This window comes from Paramormyrops kingsleyae, chromosome 11 (assembly GCF_048594095.1).
Source record: "Paramormyrops kingsleyae isolate MSU_618 chromosome 11, PKINGS_0.4, whole genome shotgun sequence".
Classification (NCBI taxonomy): Eukaryota; Metazoa; Chordata; class Actinopteri; order Osteoglossiformes; family Mormyridae; genus Paramormyrops; species Paramormyrops kingsleyae.
In genome coordinates this window covers 8720979-8739439 of record NC_132807.1, presented here as the reverse complement: position 1 = coordinate 8739439, position 18461 = coordinate 8720979, and the positions used below count along the sequence as shown (strand labels likewise).

General features: G+C 49.4%; 1 protein-coding gene across 3 annotated transcripts in view; it reads right to left on the bottom strand.

Moving 5' to 3' along the window:
* The window catches only part of LOC111835104 (amyloid-beta A4 precursor protein-binding family A member 2), a 55672-nt gene extending 37783 nt beyond the window's left edge, over nucleotides 1-17889 (bottom strand). For 2 of the 3 annotated variants that reach the window (XM_023795061.2, XM_072717983.1), the window contains exon 1: nucleotides 17728-17889. The gene's annotated coding sequence lies outside the window, so the exon portion shown is untranslated. The remainder of the gene's footprint in view (nucleotides 1-17727) is intronic. The other variant, XM_072717985.1, reaches the window with a different exon arrangement.
* Nucleotides 17890-18461: the final 572 nt, after the last annotated feature.

Here is an 18461-nt window from a genome sequence, read left to right as displayed (position 1 = left end):
CGATTCCGCCCCACTGCCCTCACGCTAACTGGCAGTGATGCACTGTGAACGGTGACACTCGCAGAAGGCAGCATTTGTAATTAAAGCAGTTCATAGCTAATCATTTTAACTACATCAATTTCTACCTATTCATTATAAGTATAATGTTTGAAGATAAATAAAAGCCGTCATCTCTCAGCAGCACCTGCCATGACATTCTGCCAGGTGTAGTTAATGACCCCCCCCCCCCCCTCGCTGTTCTCTAAGCAGGTTAGGTAAATGCTAGCTTAGTACAACCCCCGAAGACAATGGCTCTGGCCTCCTGACTGGACAGGGCTATTTTTGGCTCTTGCCTAAAGAAAGTCTTCCAGCAGTGAAATATTAAATATGAAATACAGAAGCGCTAGAAATGACCTGGCTTTTAACTAGGGACAGCAGCGAGCCGCCAGGGCGGATCACATGGATGCGTTTTTGGTGGATGCTGCCCGGTGATTACCACCACCGCCGCCTTCATCACCACTACCATCATCATCATCACCATCATTATCCTCACCATCCTCATCATCGTCATCACTACCATCATCACCTCCACCACCATCACCATCATCATCATCACCATCGTCACCATCATCACCGTCACCATCATTACCTCTGATGTTACTCGTTTATCAGCTCCAAACAACTCTGCAATTGTTTATTGGCGCCAAATTTCTGTAAGGTTCTTTGGAGCCAGAATTTTAGAGAAAGGAGAGTGGAAACCTGTATAAAAATACAGAAAATAAAGACACATCCAGACCTACCACCTATCCTCTGGTTCTTGAAAGCTCTCTCCAGTAGTACATCTCAGCCACCACACACCACCCGGTCAACCACGGGGCCCCTGTTTTTTTGAGGGTTCATGAGGATAACGCCATGATGTAACACGCTGCTCTTCACTTCTGAATGACTGCAAGCGTCTTGAACATGCATGATAACAAAAAGCTCTGCTCAAACCGCCCTAAAGGTTATTTCCGGTTCACTCTACAGTAAGCATTAGCACAAGATGGCCGTGCTGTCGAGTGAGTAGCTGCCCATTAGAGTATAAAATGGCATTCAGGTAAGCAGGCACGGCACGTCCATCTCCCCTCCTGTTTTCAGGCTCAACGAAGGTCCCGTCTCTCCCAGTTCCCATCACCGTCTGCAGCCAGGAGACCAGCCAGCAGTTCCCACTTCTATCTGCGCATCCCCACCATTCAGTCTTCCTCATGAACTCACAGACCCTGGGGAGCCACTTCATTTTAAATATTACTCATGTGTTTTTTACAAAATGAGGTTGGCTGCAGATCTATTATTATCTATAATTATCATTATTATTTACTCAGATGTTTTACCAAATGGGCTGAGTGGTTCTTTAATTTAACCCTACCAGAAGAGCAAAGAGGAGGCATGAGTCTCCTGTAAAGGGTATCAACCCCAATAGGTGGTCAGCAGTAGACCCTGCCCCAACAGGAAGGAGCTCACACACACGGACATGCCCCACCACACCATGGCTAGACAATCCGGGATTTTTCTCCATCATATATGTGTCAACAGCTGATCTGCATGGTGATTCTGGTTCCATGTGCGTAATCAGGGGCTACGCTGGCTGAGACGCGACTGGCCAGACATGAGGCTTTTTTACATTACATCCCTCACCTGCCCAAAGGAGGGACGCCTGTGAGATCACAAAGACCTCCAGCAACACAATGACCACAGACATGCTCAGGGTGCTTGGGTGGGACCACACCGCCTGAGATGGCATTATCGGCAATGTGTAGCTGTCACCGAGCAGTTACCGTGGAGACGCCCCAAGCGACAACATGCTTGGTGACTCTGAGCTGAGACAATGCTATCTGCTACCGCCTTCTGGGCCCGATCCACAGAAGCACGCACTTCAAACAACAACGTGGGCCAAAGCCCCGCCCCACACCAAACAGCTCCAATGTCACCTCCCCCCTCCAGCACCCAGCACCAGCACATGGTGCTCAAGAGGAGTTTCAGAGACCAAAGATGATGAAAAGGGGAACCAGAACTTCATCACAACAATGAGCGACTCCTGAACGACATCTGATAAAGATAAAAAGCTGGATGAAACAGAGAAATAACAATGAATGTTTTAGAGAACAGATGTTCAGACCTAACAAGGTGGCACAGCTGATATCGCGGCATGAAGATCTCGCTTCTCAAAGTCAGTCTTTGCTTCCTCAGTAGGTCCTTCAAAAGGATCTTCATTTTTAGGGGTCCTGGCTTTTTAATTCACACACAAATTCCAAGAAATAAAAACAAGCACAATTTAATTTTTCAGTCCACCGGTACCATTGCAAAAATGAGTCATTCTATGATCAACAGATACAAGCAGGATCTCCTGACTGACAAAGGATCAAGCGATGGTCTGAAGACAGAATACGCGTGGAGACAGAAGACGCACCCTGTCGTGATACTGCCCGCCACACACATTCAGCATCAAGCTACTTAAAGATATAACAGCTTTATCTCTTTTAAAATACAGACGAGGAGCTGATGAATGCTAAGCTGTCAGTCTGGCAGAGTCACAAGGGATGGGGGGGCAGGGGGGTGGATGAGACAGGCTGCGGGTGTCGCAGATGGGAATCTACACGCAAACCCATCCAGTTCCTCCGCTCACGCAGCACGCCTCACCCAGACTGACACAGACTGCCCATCCACTCCGTTATCCATGTCCCTTTGGCCACCACCCTCCGCATTCATGTCTTTGGGGGCCAGCAGGGGGCATAGTGTTTAAGGATCTAATGTTTCCCAAACCAAAGGCCCTCAGGTGGCACCCTTGACCATATGTGAATAATTCCCCATACACGTGCAGCCACTAATGCTGCAAAAGCAGGAACCAGCTTCAATCAGAGGCAACAGCTGAGCGAGCCACTGGCATTCCGCTCACTGAACACTGCATACTGAAGCCCTCTCCTCTTATGGAATACTCAGCTGGAAAACAGGTGAGTGACAAGGAGAAAGCCCCACCAACACCTCCGCTGCCACTCTATAGCAACTGTGAAGAGAAAAGAAGCCCACCCTCTCTGACCTCTGCCCTCTCCGGTCTTTGTCTGCTGCTGTGATGGCGATCGATCTCAGAACGGCATTCTCTCTCACTGGGGGGGGTTATCAAAGGAGGCATTAATGTGTCATTCAGTTTGAACACACGATAGCTAATGAATGTCGGATTCAGGGGCACCCCTGCCCGTTCGCAGTTCACCACAGACATGTCTGTGCGACATTCATCCTTGACCCCTAGGGGAGCCGCTCAGAGCTCACAGGGGGTGGAAGTGGCCAATTGGAGAGGTGTGGCGCATGACATCCAAGGGAAGCACATGCACATACATGCATGACACACCTCTGAGTTTCCCTGGGGGGGGCGTGAGCCTTTCCTGTATCATCAGACAGACCCTCACCCGCCTGTGTACCTGCACTTTGGTGAAAACAAATTTCCAACACTCACTCAGTCCACGGGATACGTTTCAGAAAACGTGACGAGGAAGTCTGATTTTGACCAAAAGCCGACAGATCCTTAGTGCATAACTAGAGCCCCGTGAACAGACGGCGTTTGCTCTGCAGTCGAGGCGGGGGAAGCCTGCTCTGGATCTGGGGTAAGCAGCAGCTGAGCCTGTGAGATGCCACGGTGCTGCCCCCTGCTGCAGGGGAGGGCAGTCATGCACAGGAAGGGCTTTGGGCCCCGGGAATTAACAGATTAATTCCCAGATTAATTGTTTGGATAAAAAATTTACATCGGCTGGCTTTGCAGGTGTGAATAATTGACCATCCGGGCTTTTTCCCATTCAGGAATCCATAGCAAACTGTAAATGGCTGCTGAAGCTGTTTTAATATTTTATTTTATCATTTGATTGGTTAGACACAAAGAGAAGCTTGGCTGACCCTCACTGTGCTGCTGCCGATGCTGTCGGCGGATCACGACCCTCAGCGTACCGGTGCAGCGATGCAGGGCCATGCGAGAGCCCCGGCACCGGGAGGCGTGGCTTGCCGGTGGGGTGGAGCTGGGGGCAGGGAGGGGTTACGCCGCATCACTGCTACCTGTCAGGCGGAGGACTTGTGGCAGCCTGATGTGAGAGCTGAATATACTCATATCAGAGTCAAACATTCAAAAACTGACGTTTTTTTGTTCCTGAAAGCAGATTTTGTATTATTAACGACAAAATCTTATCACCAAAATGCTGAGATCAGCATCTTAACCTTTAAAAGGCTTCTGAAGTGCAGACACAGGGCAACACTTCCCAACCTGCAGCTGCCCTCCGAGCAGCCGGCAACACGGGAGCGACTTTCACCAGGGAAGGAGGAAGGGGGCAGGGAGAGGACAGGCAGCACACCTCAGCGCAGAGGTCCTGGGGCCAGGCGTCCTAATTCACAGGCCTGTCCCACACTCTCCTGCTGGAGGTGCATAGCACCCCCTGTCTGTCTCCAGGTGCATTGCCAACTAATTACCAGCAAAACTGTAAAATGTTAACATCCAACACATTTCCAAAATGGTGGCCACTGAGTGCTAGAAGGGGAACAATCTAAAAGGAAATCTCTAACTTACTCCAAAGTACACCATCTGTGTGTGTGTGTGTGTGTGTCTGTGTGTGTCTGTGATTTAAAAACTGTAGAGGTATTTTGACTCTGGTTATGGCGTTGTCGGAGGTAAAGCCTTGTCAATTTACTCAAGAAAACAACATCTTTGACGAGGAGACGAAGCCTTTTGAAACGCGTGAAGCGTGACAGCAGCCAAGCCCCCCAACGTCTTATCTTTGCGAAAATGTGATCCGAGTTTATTTCCTGCTCCCTTTCATACGGATAATAGCGAAGCGAAGCTCCGAAAGGCTCGGCTCATCCGAGATAACAAGTGCAAGGCCCGTCGGCGGGGGGGCAGAGTGATGTAGCGCCACTGTAACAAACCCCCCCCCCCCCCACCCCCAAAACCACACACAGGGTTACCAGTGGCATCTGCCACTCTTTTAGAACACACTCCACGCCCCTCATGTCAGTAAGGGAAGCAGGTCATCTGTAATTAAGTTGCTGTCATGCAGCAGTACTGTACAGCAGCCTTTGGACGAAGGCCAGGTGAGGTAATAGACGGGGTATTAGAGCACTTCCTGTATGCGGGACGAGCCAAAAGGCACAGCGCCAGAGACCCGATCCCACGGACCGCGAGCAGGTGGATCGAGCCCAGCGGGGAGCCCGCCAGGGAGGGGGGGAATAGCTCAGGGACGCCGAGGAGACCCTGCAATGTGACTAACGCAACACAAGCTGCATCGCCTCAAACGAACCATAAAGACTTCCTCGAGGAAGGCCGTAAAACACACTTCAGGACGGTGCTCTGCTGATTATGGTCTGTCAGTTGGGAGCATCCATTAGGAAGCCAGCTATTAAATTCAGCTCGGTGATTAGATTAAACCGAAGCGAAGGTGATGAACCGGACTGATGAGGGGGAGTCAGATGGGGGCTGTGTGGACAGCAGACGCGGGGGGTCACCAGCAGCTGCCCCCTATGCTGCTTCACCCCCCTGCTAGGCTCCACATTGTGTACCTCCACTCCCAGAGGGGTGTTGAGCCTAAAACACAAGCTTTGAGTTCTGATCTGCTTCTGCCTCGTTCCAGCGGAGGCCTGAATGCATCTGCCACACAAACACATGAAATAACAGCTGCACAGCCCCTGAGAGTCTCTGCCAGTCTATGTCACCTGCCCGCTGCAGACTCTCTCTGCCAGTCTATGTCACCCGTCCGCTGCAGACTCTCTCTCTCTCTGCCAGTCTACATCACCCGCCCACTGCAGACTCTCTCTCTCTGCCAGTCTATATCACCCGCCCGCTGCAGACTCTCTCTGCCAGTCTATGTCACCTGCCCGCTGCAGACTCTCTCTGCCAGTCTATGTCACCCGTCCGCTGCAGACTCTCTCTCTCTGCCAGTCTATATCACCCGCCCGCTGCAGACTCTCTCTCTCTCTGCCAGTCTATGTCACCCGCCCACTGCAGACTCTCTCTCTCTCTGCCAGTCTATATCACCCGCCCACTGCAGACTCTCTCTCTCTGCCAGTCTATATCACCCGCCCGCTGCAGACTCTCTCTCTCTGCCAGTCTATATCACCCGCCCACTGCAGACTCTCTCTCTCTCTGCCAGTCTATGTCACCTGCCCGCTGCAGACTCTCTCTCTCTCTGCCAGTCTATATCACCCGCCCGCTGCAGACTCTCTCTCTCTCTGCCAGTCTATGTCACCCGCCCGCTGCAGACTCTCTCTCTCTCTGCCAGTCTATATCACCCGCCCGCTGCAGACTCTCTCTCTCTCTGCCAGTCTATATCACCCGCCCGCTGCAGACTCTCTCTCTCTCTGCCAGTCTATATCACCCGCCCGCTGCAGACTCTCTCTCTCTCTCTCCTTAGGGACATACGGGAATAGCCGCTCCAGAGAACGTCTTTGGTCTGATCCTGAAAGAGCCTGGCCGCTACCAGCCCCCCCCCCCCCCCTGCCCCCCGAGCCAACAGCCTACCCTGCCCACCTCCCCCCGTCAAATCATCTTACATCCTCAGGATCATCCCTCAAATCTGCCTCCTTCTGCCCCAGGCCAGAAGCACCAGCTACACGCTGGCGAGGGTTTCAGAGGAGCCGTCGTGATGAGACACTGCCTCCAGTTTTTCTCTGACAGTCGCGCACACACACACACACACACACACGCGCACACACACACACACAAACACACACGGTCCATGCTGCAGGAGTTATGGGGCTGGAGCTCGTTTTGACAGCCTCTTCTATGAGATGTCTCCTACACACAGCACACCAAGCTGGCATTTACCTCAGCCATGTGACCGCGGTCTGGGGCGTCAGGGCAAAGCAGCGAACGTAAACATCAGTGGGATGATGGGGTCTCCACCCGCTCTCAGAGGCGCGCCTCACTGACGGCCATCATAATTACCTCTGGGTTTCTGTATGCCGTGGGGCTGCCAGACTTTATCTCCGCTTCTTATTAATGCCTTTCAATTCCTAATGAAATGGATTCGTTGTGCGATGACAGGGGGACGGTGCTGTTCGATCGCTGCCTGTCAGTACGCAGCACACCCGGGGTTCAGAGCTATTTTGTGGGCCAGGATCCCAAAGTGGTGTTTCACTTGCGAATAGCCGATATAACCAACCATGAAATCCAGGAACTGCACAACAGTCCCAAAATGGTCTTTGACTCTTCGTCGCCCCCAACACACTGCATTCGGAAATGCAACACCACTGTAAGTGACGTGTTTTTCTTTCTGCCATGTATCCTCCTGTGACCTCTATAATTACTTTATGGCCATGGAACTGTGGGCATTAATGGTGCCCCCTGTGAGATGCTAAATCAAATATCAAATTTCCTTTCCAAAAAACCGTGGCGACCTGTCCATGGTGCTGAAGAGTCGCCCAGACAATACGCATTTGAGCAACAGACAGTCCACCTGTACGCACATTCATAGGAAAATCACTCAGCCGGAGACACAAACACAGGCAAGAATCAGGGAGAAAAATACAACATAAATACGAAACCTTTTTTTATTGGGGAAATATTTAACAAGACATGCTTCAGCACACAGTGTCACTCTGGGCTGAAAATAACAAATCTGCCTCCTGTCAGTCCGGCGGGGGCCGCGGGGGAGGGGGCGAGGGAGGGCCTGCTGGAGCGAGATGGTTCCCAGAGACGCCACAGACTGCATCTCGTCTCAGCGAGGGCCAGCTGCCGTGAACCTACACTTCTGATTTTTTTAAATCCATCTCCATGCCCTGCCAATCAATATCCCGCTCCCCATTACAGATGGCATACAAAGATCAAAAAGATTTAAATTTAAAAGAAAAAAACAGAAGCTCAATAAACCCAGGGGACAGAAGGAGAGGGCAGCTTGTTTGAGTTTCAGCTCTGCCTCTACTCTCTCTCTCTCAGCATGGTGTACACACAGGTAGTGTTGCCAAAGAATCATAATTAATGTGTGAAAAATAAAACTGAGAAACTAAACGAGAGATGATGAACACATTCTTATTAATGTTTACAAAAGCCTGTCCTGTTCCCAAGACGGTGAGTTACTGTGAGTATGTCCTTCTCTCAGCATGGTCAGTTACTCTGAGTATGTTCTGCTCCCAAGATGGTCAGTTACTGTGAGTATGTTCTGCTCCCAAGATGGTCAGTTACTGTGAGTATGTCCTTCTCTCAGGATGGTCAGTTACTGTGAGTATGTCCTTCTCTCAGGATGGTCAGTTACTGTGAGTATGTTCTGCTCCCAAGATGGTCAGTTACTCTGAGTATGTCCATCTCTCAGGATGGTCAGTTACTGTGAGTATGTTCTGCTCCCAAGATGGTCAGTTACTCTGAGTATGTCCTTCTCTCAGGATGGTCAGTTACTGTGAGTATGTTCTGCTCCCAAGATGGTCAGTTACTGTAAGTATGTCCTTCTCTCAGGATGGTCAGTTACTGTGAGTATGTTCTGCTCCCAAGATGGTCAGTTACTGTGAGTATGTCCTTCTCTCAGGATGTTCAGTTACTGTGAGTATGTTCTGCTCCCAAGATGGTCAGTTACTGTGAGTATGTCCTTCTCTCAGGATGGTCAGTTACTGTGAGTATGTCCCTCTCTCAGGATGGTCAGTTATTGTGAGTACGTCCCTCTCTCAGGATGGTCAGTTATTGTGAGTACGTCCCTCTCTCAGGATGGTCAGTTATTGTGAGTATGTCCCTCTCTCAGGATGGTCAGTTACTCTGGCTGAGGTGTATAAGAGTATGAGAAAAGCAGAAGCAATGTAGGGTCTTGTTAATTGTACAAAAAAACAATAATATATATAATTTTTGTCCCTGCTCTCTGTGAGATCTTTTAGCACAGTGCACATATTTTTTTTTCCAAGAGCTATATAAAAACAGACAGAAAATGCTGAACTGATGTTTTAAGAGATTACTGAGAGCGCTGAGTCATGCAAGCTCACCGGCCCAAGTATACAAGTATTTTGGCACCCCAGCCCCTCCAAAAAGATTCTTTTCTGCAACCAGCTGGTTAAAAATATGCCCACATCTGCATGTAGGATGATATTTACCACCTTATTGCTCTATATACAAAGTAACTGACTTGGTCACATAGTTTATTATTATAGGTATAAAACTGAAGAGCAAAGGGTCGCAGTGCAGAAACACATCATGGACGGCTCCTCAGGCCATGTGACCTTTCTCGCAGCACCACATACCTCAGATATGAAAGATAAAGATATCACTTTCTGTCTTTCAGAAGGCACACTGGCATTTGGCAATGTCAAATCCAAAGAAGTTTTTTAATGGAGAAAAATAACTACATCTAGCCTTTCATAGCCAGGACTGACCCCCATCCTGACCCAGATGCAGGTCTTTCCATCAATGTGGGCTATAGCTTTTCTTTTCCTCTATGATAAGCCGGGATGGGGGGGCACGGCGGATCTCGAGCGGCTCTCCCCAGAACACCAGATCCTGCCCTATCAGGGCCTCGTCACCTCATCTAAATGCTAATGGATTCGGTTCCTCGTCGGAGTGCGGAGCCTAACGAGCACGGAGCCTAACGAGCGCGGAGGCTAATGAGCGCGTCCCGCCGCATAAATCTAAAGCCTAAGTAGTAATAATGACATAAGGATGGCACTCATACAGGAAGGTGTGATACCGTGAGCTGGCATGCTGCTCCGGGGGGGGGGGGGGGCAGGGGTGTGGTAAGTGGAGCCACATCGATGTTGCGTACGAAGACAGAGGAATGCACACATGGAGATTCTGCTTTATTGCCCTGAGGAAATAAAGGATTTATGTAACACAGGAAGAGGCGTGGCCACCCAAGTCAGCTGACCAGCCCCATATGTCACCTAACTATAGCTATTGCGATTCTGTTTCCCAGGCAGACATGAACCCAGACAAGCTATCTAGAGCTTGATGCCCAATTCACCAATCTGTAGATGCCTGGGCCGTCGTGTGTCCCTCTAGTGAAGCCAATACGGCGGTCTTTGTTCCTTTGTTCTCACTTATCAAAGTCAGACTTCAAATGTACATCCTTTCATTATTTGGATCACTTCATCTAAAGCGAACCTTACAATTAAACTAAACTCTTACTCTATAATCTTCCGGGGCCGAAAGTTTGTTTTTTTGGCTCAAAGGTAAAACACAACAGCAGTTCACCAAACAACTCAGGTCCTGCAGGCATCAAATGCTAACAAGTGTTAGCGCATCTCCACACTCACTGTGTCAATGCTCAGCATCTCCACACTCACTGTGTCAATGCTCAGCACCTCCACGCTCACTGTGTCAATGCTCAGCATCTCCACGCTCACTGTGTCAATGCTCAGCACCTCCACGCTCACTGTGTCAATGCTCAGCACCTCCACGCTCACTGTGTCAATGCTCAGCATCTCCACGCTCACTGTGTCAATGCTCAGCACCTCCACGCTCACTGTGTCAATGCTCAGCATCTCCACGCTCACTGTGTCAATGCTCAGCATCTCCACGCTCACTGTGTCAATGCTCAGCACCTCCACGCTCACTGTGTCAATGCTCAGCACCTCCAAGCTCACTGTGTCAATGCTCAGCACCTCCACGCTCACTGTGTTAATGCTCAGCATCTCCACGCTCACTGTGTCAATGCTCAGCACCTCCACGCTCACTGTGTCAATGCTCAGCACCTCCACGCTCACTGTGTCAATGCTCAGCATCTCCACACTCACTGTGTCAATGCTCAGCACCTCCACGCTCACTGTGTCAATGCTCAGCATCTCCACGCTCGCCATCTCCACGTTCAGCTCAGCCTGCCGCAGCGCATTGCTCCCATAGTGGGGCCCGTAACACCAGACCTCCCTGCCACAACTGGAACCCAAACCAGCCTCTACATGGAAGCGGCTCACATTTCAAAGCCGTCTCCATCGATCCCAGTCTGCTGGCTCGCCCCTGTAGGCGGACAGCCACCTGGCGGCTGATTCTGTCCAACTGACTAACCTGTTAACTTGAGAGCCTCTATGTGAAAACAGGACCTGAAGGAAACCAAGTAATGGGCTCCTAAACGAACCACAAAATCCACAAATGTGATGGAAATGACAAGCAGAAGCCAGTCATTTGATATGAGAGCCAACAAGAGATGACACATGCTGACCAGCAGAGCAGCTTTGTAAGGCTACAACTGGGCCTTCATAGTGCTCCATCCTGCCGGCTTTCCGGGACGCATTATTTATGTGGCCATGACCAAAACGCTCATCCGCCACCAAGGGACTCCAGTTTAGTCTTTTTTTTCTTATCCTCCCCCAAAGTCTGACTCATTCAGCGATAGACAAAAGCCCCGAACCCCGTGAAACAGAGCTGCTTCATTTAAATGCTAATGCGACGGGATGGGGAATAGCATGCGGCCATGGGTCGCAGGGACGCCAAATGCGACGGTGCCCCCAAAGATCACAGCGAGATATCCGCATTTAGGCCACTCGGGGCTTAGAAACATTCAATAAGTGGGTCAGGTCTCTGTATATTATATGGACATATTGAGGGGGTAGATCGGTGTGTAGCGAACAAATTATGAGACCACTGTGAAAAATTGCTAGCGGGGATAAGCAAATGAAATTCTCCCCCAGTTTCCATTTTCGGGGCAGAGAAGGCGGGGCTAGTGACCAGGATTGTAAGGACCAGGCATGACATTGAATTCAAAGCCTCTTGCAGCTCCGGGGGACACACCCAGTGTTTTTCCAGAAGAGCTGCCCCCCCACCACCTTTCTGAGAAAGGAGGCAGATGCTCCGGCTGGTGCTCGCTGGGCAGGGCGGGGCATGATTCACCGCTGCTCTCGTTTCACCCTTGGCACTGTGGAGAATGGAGAGCATTCATCCGCCTGAGTGCAGAGCAGCGCAGGCCAGAGATTACATCCAGGCCTGGGGGCACAATCTCCGCCTACCCATGCGGGCCTCTGAGCCACAACCATGGAGGAGACCAGATGAGGTCCATCAAAGCAAAGTAACTGGGACTTACCCCCCTAAACACACACAGACTCCAAAGTGTACCACTGGGGGAGAGGAAAAGGACTGGGAGGAATCCCAGTCTCACTATGTCCATTCACCATCCACACCATTCCCCTTCCATCTGAGCCTGTAAATGGAGAACTAAAAAATCTTAAATGACTGACACAAAATCAAACAAGAGCCCACAAAATCATCTAGAGGAAGATATTCTAAGAAAGCATCTGTGATTTACGGCACTGTTTCTCAATGCGGTTCTCAGGGACCCGCAAACAGACGAAATTTTTGCTCCCTCCCAGCTCCTGAGCAAAAATGTGGACTGTCTGGTATGGAGCTGGGAGGGAGCAAAAACATGGACTGTCTGTGTGTCCCTGAGGACCCGTTTGGGAAACACTGATTTAGAAGAACAGAAAATGAGGGAATGCCAAACACAGGACGGCGTATAGCGAGACCCACAGCATGCTCAGCATTTCTGATAATTCACAGAAACAAGGTCTGATTGGCCATAAAAGTTTGAAGGACCAACAGACAGCATTTCTGAATCATTATCCGGAAAGGGTCAGTGCAATCCCCAGGACAAAGATGCCTGAGTGTTCTACCAACTCTGCAGCACGATCTCTTATCTTACAGTATATCACGTCTTACCTGAACAGTCACTGATAAACCTACATTACTCCAGATGTATTCTGCAGCTTTGTGCATTTGGGGGCCAGCAGATGGTCTTAATGGTTTTTTTATGCCATTGCTCATGAAAATGGTGTGTGTCCCCTGCCCCCCAGCACACGGTCCCTGCCACGGGGATTATTCGATTTCCTTTTATCCCAGGAAAACCCATTCACCATGTAAAGCATCCAGCAGACAAATGATTCGACCATTCAAGGAGGAGCTATCTGAGTCTAAACTTCATATCTGCAGAGAATTTTTAAATTGAGTAAATTCAAACATATTTGGCAAAAACCCGGGGGAGGGGATCTCATCCCAGCCATGAGCACCATGACACGAGAGATTTGTTAACTGCTGTGCAATGTGAAGCCTTGACAAGTCAATAAACCGAGCAGGGCTGGAGGTGTGACAGTGATCTGCATCTACAAACTGATGAGTATTCACAGCAGTCGGGATTAGCATACAGCTCGCACACCACAGGAGGACCCGATCGCGCGCTTGGCAGGAGGATGGACCATAAACCAAAGGCCGTGTGCAGTTAAATCTCCTTTCCCTGAAGAACATTTTGCTGTCTAATGACAGAGGGCCAATGGAGGGGAAACCCCTCTCCAAACAAGGACGGGATGAGTGATCAGAACCTCAGGGTGGGCTGGAAAGCCCGTCTCCCAGATTCTGTTCTGGAGTGAAAATAGCACATCTGGAATAAAACGAAATTCAACAGGTGAGACTGTGTTTGTTTCCTGCAGTCGATCCAGCCTCGACAATTTTGAGCCTCTTGTCAAAGACCAGCAGTCACAAAGAGGTCTTCAGGGCAGAGGTCATGGACAGTGGAGCGGTTCTCACTTTGCTGGTACTCTGTCAAGAGTAAATCGAGACCCTGCAGCCGTCTGCAGAGGGTGGTCCTCCAGCCGTGCACAATGAACTCACAGAATTAGCAAATAATTCTGGTAAAGAACCAATTAAAAACAACATTATCCCATTAAACGGTCCTGGCAAACTGGTGCTAGGTAAGGCATCTTCAGGTTCTCTCTCGTACTGTGAGACGAGACTCATGAATAACTCTGAATAGGACTGAGAAGCCAAAACATGTGCAAGCAGCCATTAGCCTGAATGTTGCCTGGGATGAGGTAGCGTCACTTATCCCAAATTAAAAATAAAGCAAGCTTTAATGACATTTGGGACATTTATGGGGATTTGTGAGGAGAGAAAACCAACCGGCCGACTATTTTATTCTTCACCCTGTTGAACAAGTATATCTCCATGCTTCATAAATGTTGTTAATTTGAAAATGTTCCCAAAGACAAGAGCCAGCCAGTCCCCAGCCCCACAAATGCCGCATGGATTTCAGCAGACGGGTCTTGGAGCTCAGAGACCGTGTATAAGCCAAGAGCATCCATTCAGGGGAGAAGCCGGAACAGGCAGAACTCAACAACAGTTTCAAAGGGGAAATTAGCAAGATTATTCCCCGAGGAGCAAACCGCTCTTGGCCGGCATGCAAAACACCACAGCGGCGTCCACAGCTGACGGCCACTGAATGAAAATGAAGGGCTGATGGAATCCAGCTCAAGAAACCGGCTACCTACCACTGAAACACACAGACAAACCCATTAGGGCAACCTGGGCAGCGGTGGCTTGATGGTTAGGGAAGCGCACTTGTAATTGAAAGGTTGCTGGTTCTAATCCCCGACCAACAAGGCACCACTGAGGTACCCTGAGCAAGGTACTGCCCCAAGCAATGCTCTCCGGACGCTGAATTAGCTGCCCCCTGCTATGTCACATTGTCACATATGGCTTAAATGCAGATTTCTCACTGTGGTGTGTCAGCAATGACCACTGATCACCCAATTCAATTCAAGGGTCTGGGAGAACCAGCTGCTGTTTGGGCAGAGAGTGATTTCTCAATGACCTACACCATCCGGCACATTCTAACAGACGATGGGAAACATTAGCTGACAGATACACTCTAAAACCGGTATAATTACTACCCTGCCAAGAGATATGTTTTGCCATTAGGGGTACTTCATTTTTATTTTTCAATAATCAGCCTGTGAAATGTTTGCCGCAACTTCCATGAAATTATTATCCGGAATTTAGTGCACTACACAGATTTGTTTTTGGGATTCCGGGGTCAAATCACATCTGTAATCCGAGTCAGGAGCAACTGCGGTCATCTCTGAGAACGAGGACCGTCAGCTTTGGCTCTAATTGAAAAGATGAGGAAAAAAAATGTGTTTCCCTACTGCTCCTCCAAGAATATTTTCAGCATCGTTGCATCTGCTGACTATTTCTCAGCACTTATGTAAAAAGACTGGGGAGGGAAGCCCCCCTTCTTTAGTGTCCATCAATACAAGGAACCCAGTGTTTAGAATGTATATAGAGGAGTTCTAAATGCTGAACCTTAGATAGCTATACCCTACATGCGATTCTCACCACACAGCACTAACGTGTTAACACCAGTGACCCCTGCTGACCCCCAGGTCTGAGTTATGGGTCATATATGGCAGATGGGGACCTGTATCCAGTGACCGCTCCCTCTAGCTCTGCAAGATCTACGCCACCCACTGATCCGCCAGCCCAGGGCCGGAGTGCCGGGCCCCAGCAGATGTCACACCACGGTGCCTGGTTATGCAACGCCCTGCATCGACGCGGATGTGCATGGGCAGAGGGGCGCTAGAGGGCTGCACTGGACAGTGGCTTAGATACAGACCTGCCCCCCTCCCCCTACCCCCCCCCCCCCACCAAGGCCAGGCTCGCTGGATGGCGACAGAGGAACAGAGACCTGCCCTCAACACTCGTACCACTTCAATCTGTTATCTGCCTCCTGTCAGGACAGAGCGACGGCATCATTTAGCCTTACATCATGTAATTACACACAGTCATGCAGTATGTAGGACTGCTGCAGGGGGCCCAGCACATCAGAACATGGCTCCCCGCACCTCAGTTACCTTCATCTGCCTATTTTATCTAAAATAAATTAATTTAAAAAAACAAAAGAGTTGAACGCTGGTGCCGGTGCCCCTGCAGTGCTGTATTTAAACGTGGTTTCACCCACTTCTGCATCAGACCTGGGGCTTTCCCTCCCTTGGTCCCGCACAACCCTCATCTCTGCACCAGCCTGCCCCATGAACATCTCACTGCAACATTTAACATGTAAGGCCCCCCTTACCCCTCCACTTTGGGGGTCTGAAATGGAACCACGTCAACGAAATGGGTCGTTAAATTCAATTATGGATATTCCAAAGCATACAGAATCACAGGGAAGGCTGTCAGTTTCAAAAATAATTGAAAGGCGAAGGGTGATGTTTTCTACTTTTTCGAGGGATCGTAATCCATTATTTAAAAGACGTCTTCGAATGTCGAGTCCATAAAAGGCTGCAGATCAATCAGAGGTGCGGCAGCTTGCCTCTGCCTTCTATCAGACCACATGATAATGCATAAAACCTGACAGTTTATTCCGTTTGGGTCCAGACACAGGCTGCATACTTGTAATGAGAAAGAGCCTCTGGAAATACCCCTCCGGGAGCTGCAGAGCCTCTCGGAGGGGGGAGGACCAAAAAGGACAGAGCCGACCAGTTTACTAGGGGGCTGTGGCTGCAAGCCCGTAAATAACAATAGTGAAAGGGCAAGCAAAACGAAGCCATGAGCTTCACAGCCGAACCTTGTCAAAAACATTTAACACACCGCACAGATTCTGTTGATAACAGCAGACAGGGATGAAAAAGTAGAATAACACCATACTGTGGCACGAAATCCCATTACTCTGCTGTTGCAGACCATTTTTACACGAACAGAACAGAAATTAGGAGCAACGGTACTGACATCCTAACAGAAATGAATCGCAATAAAACGAGTCACAGCTTGCAGCACTGTATACAGTATACTGCTTTATTAGCGCTAAATATTAGACGCCAGACCTTACTGCACCTGTAACTGTATTGTTGTGTAGTATAATTCCATATACTGCGATGCAGTCTACATTCATATAGACGACTTTATGGACTTTAGTTTTTAGGAACATCGGCAATACTGCATTAATAAAAGGGACTGAAATTCAGAAGACAGGCGATATATATGTGGCATTTATTTCATCCTTATTTGCAAATAAGGATGATAATTTAAGGCAAGCCCTCGATTCCAATTCATAGCCTAGATTAAGAAGTTTAAGCAAAAGCCGTCAAACTAGAGCACCCATGATGTAAAGCCGGTACATATAAATTTTATGATTTCGCCGATTTTAAACATAAGAGCTGCAAATCCACAGAGACCCCGTCATGCGCAATAAATCATTCAGCAGCCCAGATGGGTGCGAGCGGGCGAGAAGTGCAGCCGGCCGCGGCGGGCGGACGGGCAGACGGCATGAAGCGCACCGCCGTCGGCGCAGGATGGCCGGAGCTCAGCATCGCGCATCCACACACACGCCTTTCTGTGAAGGACACCGAGGTCTGGTGCTCACTGTTCATTCCGCCAAAGATCACACTACTTGCTTGCGGTGTATCAGCAGATCGCGCATCTGTTTCCTCCAGGACAGATTTCACCGCGTCTCAACGCACATCTTCGCTAACCCGTTAAACTGCTCCGAACTTAACTACCCTGATTCAGATACGCACACAAATTCGTATACACGTATTCATATAAATCATACGTATAAATCAGTTGAATAATTTTGATGGTGATTGTGTAAATACCTGTAGGGTAGGTTACTGTTACAAACTCCGGAGCAGTCGGGCACACAGCCATGCTGAGCGGGTCCCCGCCGCACAGCAAAGGCGCCCTGATGCTTGATAAGTCACCCTAAGCATATCTGACCCGAGGTATATCAATCTCTCCTATGTTCTAGTGAAATCTATGGAAGACCTCGGCAGCAGCAGTTATTGTTCCCCGCAAGATGTAACAAAAGTGCCGCAGATTCAGAATGAAACTCGGCATCATTCGGTTTTTACAAAAACACGAATAGATGCACCTGTCCGCATTTCACCCCAATCGTCGTATTCGCTTTCGGGGACAACGGCAGATACAACCAGCGCAAAGCATCACATCGCGCTTCGCGTCCCGACGACCCCATTTCATGCAGTATTAATGAAACCATAAAACATTTGACAACTTACCAACAAAAGCAATGTAGACTTAAAAAGCGGTTAAAGGTCCTCCTTTCAGGCAGCGAGAGCGGGCGCCGCTCCTCACACAGCCACCGATGAGCCCGCGGTCACGCAGACACTGCCCGTGAGCCCCGGAACCTGAAAAGCATAAAACGTAGAAAAATAGGCGGCCAGCCCCGGAACCTGTGTAACGGAAGGCGCGCGGCAATGCAGCTCGCGGCTCGTCAATCTGCCAAAGCGACGGGGCCGCCGCTCGGAGGCGCACGCGGGGGGCGTTTCCGGACCCCGCCGGTCCCCACGGCTGCCATTCGTCCAGTAACCACATCGATAATACCAGGGGTCAAACAGCAAGAAGTCTCTCTTGCTACCCAACCTGAGCCAAAACGTTTCCAAATTCCATAATGAAGCAGTAATAAAGATTTCAGGGGAAATTAAAAATGTAACAGAGATTATTATTTTCTCTTAATACATGGCATTTGCTTGCCCCAGATTGTTGTTTCATATGCGAAAGGTGCATCTGTCTTTAACTTAATCAAGTCGATGAAGAAGGAATCTGTTGTGAGGGAATTGTGCTGGCTTCTATTAATGGCATTATGCATTTTTGGGCAGGTGTTACTTTTTTACAAATGTGACTAAATATTTTGCCATTAGAGAACATCGGTCTTACAGACATGGGCAGCTGTGGCTTAAAACATGCATGCAGTCAAGGTTTACAGCTCAAAATATTATCCTGACCCTGTGCA